Source organism: Phoenix dactylifera, unplaced genomic scaffold, assembly GCF_009389715.1.
Source record: "Phoenix dactylifera cultivar Barhee BC4 unplaced genomic scaffold, palm_55x_up_171113_PBpolish2nd_filt_p 000657F, whole genome shotgun sequence".
NCBI classification, from domain to species: domain Eukaryota; kingdom Viridiplantae; phylum Streptophyta; class Magnoliopsida; order Arecales; family Arecaceae; genus Phoenix; species Phoenix dactylifera.
This window is the reverse complement of record NW_024068046.1, coordinates 90,865-95,954: the sequence shown is the minus strand read 5'-3', so window position 1 is coordinate 95,954 and position 5,090 is coordinate 90,865.

Below are 5,090 nucleotides of genomic sequence, written 5' to 3'. Positions count from 1 at the left end.
GACCCAAATTGATTTGGGTTCATGATTGGGTCAATTTGATTAAACCAGGATTTATGCGGATTTTAAAGACCACATGTCGTCGTAGGATGAATATAACTTAAGTCATGTTCACACTATGCAGACTTTAAAGTCCACATGGCATCGTAGGATGCATGCTCCCAAATCAACTAATTCTCCTAATAAGATTAGGAGTCCTAATGTGGACAAATGTCATGCATCTATGAGCACAAGGATTGGACACTTGGCATTAATCCAAGGGTGGGTTATAGTCCCATACTCCTAATAAGATTAGAAGAAGCCCTAAACCCAATGTATAAAAGGGTGATAAGTGCTAAATAATGCATGAATTAATATCGTACTTGTTGCTGGTGGTCCAAACCGAGAACGATTGGCACAGCGGTGTGAACGGGATTCCGTCTGAGCTGCCCTGGTTGATGTTGATTGTGCTCCACCTTCCACCGGAAAACCTGCAAGCAAGCCTCGCACCACCACTGGGGTAGTGGGGGCCCTCCGACGATCAAGTCAGAGAGATTGGAGGAGAAGGAGAGATAATGCAGGTAGTTAGGGGAATGCTCTGGAAGTTCTTGCTTACCCCCCCTTCCCCCAAGCCGCAATATATACCTGGCTGGGGGGTCTCTCAGGGGGGTTTGTCATCGTGGGGCGCGATGGAGTGGCCACTGACATGGCCGTTACAGGGCGTCGTGGAGCAGCGGCTGGGTACGGCCATGACAGGGCGTAGTGGAGTTCCGCTTTGTACGGCTGATACAGGAGATCGTGGAACAGCATCGGATACAGCCGTTGCAGGGAGTAGTGGAGCAGGAGGCCTCGGCGTGCCTCTGGGAAGCAGCCTGTCGTTATCAAGAGATCTCCGACTCGGGGTCGGAGTGGCTGGATCAGGGGGCAGCCGACTCGGGGGTCGGGGCTGCGGTGCTGAGGATATTCCGACTTGGGGTCGGACATTGCTAGATTAAGGGGCAGCCGACTCGGGGTCGGGCTGCGAAGCCTGAAGATGTCCCGACTCGGGGGCCGGGACTGCTGGATCGAAGGGCAGCCGACTCGAGGTCGGGCTGTGGAGGCGAAGATGTCCGACTCGGGGTCGGATTGCTGATCAAAGGACAGCCGTAGTCTTCATGGGCGCGGCGTGCCGGTCAGCGTGTGAGCATGGCGGCTTAGTTCCCCCCGTAACAGTAGCCCCACTTCCGAGCCTGGAACCAAGAAGGGGAACGGATGGAAGGGAGTGATGCTTCGAGATTGCCGGCCATCTCCTCGGAGAGGGCCGCGCGCGCGCTTCGAGCTTCCCGCCTTCTTTATGGCGTATTGGCGGTTGTTGCTGACCCTGGCAGTCTGAGAATTTCGGCGGACATCCTTCCTTAATGGTGTCGATTCGCCTTTGGGGCGGCGAGCGACCCTTCGCGGCCAGACGTCCTCTGGCATCATCGAGGCATCACCCGCCTTTCCGCCTATTTAACCGGGGGCCCTCCTCCGTCCGTCTTCCTCTTTACAGACATTTCGAGTTTCCCCTTTGCGCTGCCGTTGTTGCCGTCGACTGTTCGCTTGCTTCTCCTTTGACGCTCTCGGAGCCGTTCTTCCTTCTCCTCTGGTGAGTTACCCCATTCTCTACTAGGGCTCTCCATACTTTCTCCTTTTGTACTAGTGTACCCCAGTCGTCCCGGCCTTTCCCCCCTTCTTGTCCCCGTCCTGACCGTAGGTTTATTGGCCATTAGGAATGGGGCGAAGTGAGAGCAGACCACATTAAGTCGGAGCTGGTCGCCGAAGACTTAGACAAACTCGTGGCTCGGTACCACCTTCCCGAGGCCTGCAACGTTACGCTCCGGGGCCTGAGGAGAGGAGTCCCATCCTCCTCCAGGGAAGATCGCCATCAATAAGGGCATTCTCCAGGCTGGGTTCCGCTTTCCCCCTTCGGACTTAGTCGTGCAGGTACTCCGGGCGTTTAAGAGTTGCGCCGAGCGCAGCTGGTGCCGAACTCGTGGCATGCCCTGACGGTCTTCCCAGGTTCGTCTGCGCATGCACGAGATTCCCGCCACTCTGAATGTTTTTTGGAGTTCTACAGCCTGAGTGGCCAACCCCCAGGACAAAGGGTGGTGGTGCTTTGCGGCGCGGCGAGGGTGCGGCCTCGTCAAAGAGGCTCCTTCCTCCATTCCACCGGCTGGAAGGAGCGTTTCTTCTTCATCGATGTAGAATCCCTCTTGGGAAAATCAGGGCGACCGGAGACTGTCGAGGGGAGGAATCCTGATGGCTTGGCCGCCTTGAAGGGGGTTGGTTGCCGAGGCCAGCTCCCCCCGGTGGCCCGCCTTATTTCCGAGGATACCTTGGTGAAATGTCGGTCTGAGCTCGGGTCCCCACCGACCGTGAGCCCGGCCACCATTTCTTTTTTACTCTTTTCTCCTCTCTTTTTTTTCTTTTTAACTCTTGGCAGCGTCTTGCCGACTCCTGACTCTCGAAGTTCTTTCGGCCCTAAGCCAGGGCATCCCGAGGGTTAGGCCTCAGGAAATTCTTCCGGCACTAAGCCAGTGCGTCCGAGGGGTTAGGGCCTCAGGAAATTTTCGGGCAACTAAGTCGCCAGGCCACCGAGGTTGGGCCTCAAGGAAATTCTTCTTCCGGCGCTAAGCCAGGCATCCGAGGGTTAGGCCTCAGGAAATTCTTCCGGCGCTAAGCCAGGCATCCGAGGGTTAGGCCTCAGGAAATTCTCCGGCACTAAGCCAGGCATCCGAGGTTAGGCCTCAGGAAATTCTTCCGGCACTAAGCCAGGCATCCGAGGGTTTAGGCCTTAGGAAATCCGCTCGTCGGTCGGCGCCAAGGCTGGCGCAAGCCGAGGCGACCGTCGGGCTTCAGGCCTAGTCTGGTCCCCCGGGATGGTCATCCGGGTTAGCCTGGCAATTCCGAGGCCGAGCCTCGGGAGATTCCTCTGTTGGTCGGCCAAGGCTGGCGCAATCCAAGGCGACCGGTCGGGGCTTCAGGCTAGTCCTGCTCCCGGGATGATCATCGGGTTAGCCTGGCATCCGAGGGGCGAGCCTCGGGAGATTCCACTCGTTGGTCGGCCAAGGCTGGCGCAAGCCAAGGCGACCGGTCGGGGGCTTCAGGCTAGTTTTGGTCCCGGGATGATCATCGGGTTAGCCTGGCATCCGAGGGCCGAGCCTCGGGAGATTCCACTCGTTGGTCGGCCAAGGCTGGCGCAAGCCAAGGCGACCGGTCGGCGGCTTCAGGCTAGTCTGGTCTCGGAATGATCATCGGGTTAGCCTGGCATCCGAGGGCCGAGCCTCGGGAGATTCCGCTCGTTGGTCGGCCAAGGCTGGCGCAAGCCAAGGCGACCGGTCGGGGCTTCAGGCTAGTCTGGTCCCCGGAATGATCATCGGGTTTAGCCTGGCATTCCGAGGGCCGAGCCTCGGGAGATTCCGCTCGTTGGTCGGCCAAGGCTGGCGCAAGCCAAGGCGACCGGCGGGGCTTCAGGCTAGTCTGTCCCGGGATGATCATCGGGTTAGCCTGGCATCGAGGGCCGAGCCTCGGGAGATTCCACTCGTTGGTCGGCCAAGGCTGGCGCAAGCCAAGGCGACCGGTCGGGGCTTCAGGCTAGTCTGGTCCCGGGATGATCATCGGGTTAGCCTGGCATCCGAGGGCCGAGCCTCGGGAGATTCCGCTCGTTGGTCGGCCAAGGCTGGCGCAAGCCAAGGCGACCGGTCGGGGGCTTCAGGCTAGTCTGCTCCCGGGATGATCATCGGGTTAGCCTGGCATCCGAGGGCCGTGCCTCGGGAAATTCGCTCGTTGGCCATGCGCCTGTCGCTTGCAGCCCGACGGGGTTTCTCCGTGGCCAGCTGCGATCGTGTTTCTCCTCTTCTCCAAGCGTTGCCTGGGGAACACCAGAAGGGCATTAAACGCTAATTGATGCGTTACCTGGGAAATCGGATCGCCAGTTGCTGCTTGCGAGGAGTGTCAGTTAAGCGGCCGCGATGCGCGCGTTCTTCGAGGCGGACGTGACCTGGGCGCGAGCGGAGATATGTGGACCTAGGGGTACGTGCCACCCGGAGTGTCCTGCACAAAGAATGCGATTAAGGAGAATGACGCTTAGGAAATTGCGGGAAAGATACGCCTCGAGAGCCAGAACGGCTCCGGATTCAATGCGTCCGCATTTATGGGAGCCACCCGCATCGGAACGACCGGGGGCTGCAGTTTGGCTATAAATACAGGTGCAGGTGCGATGGAGTTTGCCAAGCCGGAGCTGTTCAAGTTGCCATGGATCGTGGACCTTCTCTCTGGCGCATGGCTGAGAGACTCCTGCCGAAGGAACGGGAGGCGCGCCCCTCGCGACTTCAGCCAACTAGCCGTTTCATCTGGGATCAGCAAGGAGGGTCTCTCCGGCGGAACTCCGCTCTAGGCGTTTCATCCGGGATCACATCTCCCCTTCTTGAAGTTCAGCCTCCCGATTGAGCTCTGCACCAGACGCTCGATCCGGACCGCGCCTCCATATGCTCTTCTCCCTCGTATTCCTTCTCTCCTCTGACACTGGGGAGGATCGGAATATCCTTTGGAGGCGGCGTTCCCTGGGGGCAGCGGGAGCTTCGTCTGCGGCGGCTCCTCATCCTCTTCGTGGGGCGTGGATGGCGCCTCCGGTTGGAGGCAGTGTGGACTTCTCCTTCGTCCACTTCTTCTTCAATCCGCGCCGGCTCTTCGTCTCTTTCGTGAGACGCCGATGGCGCCTCCGGTTGGAAGCACCCACTTCCGACGGGATTGCAACCGCTTCAGACGGAGGTTTCGGGATCCCAGATCTTCAGCTCCTCGGAGTCTCCACCTCTTCTTTACTTTCTTTACACCCTAATTCCCCTCTGGGAATTCCTTGTAATCACACGAGCACGCCGTTGTAACCAGAAATTATTGAAATGCAAAGTGTTATACATTTTTGAACTGTCTTTCTGGCATCGTCGTTCTACTGGTAATACATCCGCAGGTTAGCGGAATTCCAGCTCCTTAGAATTTCTCGACCATCTAGGGCCTCCAACTGGTAGGAGCCAGGTCGGTTTACCCAGCGAACCTTATATGGGCCTTCCCAATTTGGCGCTAGCTTCCCACCTTCCGCA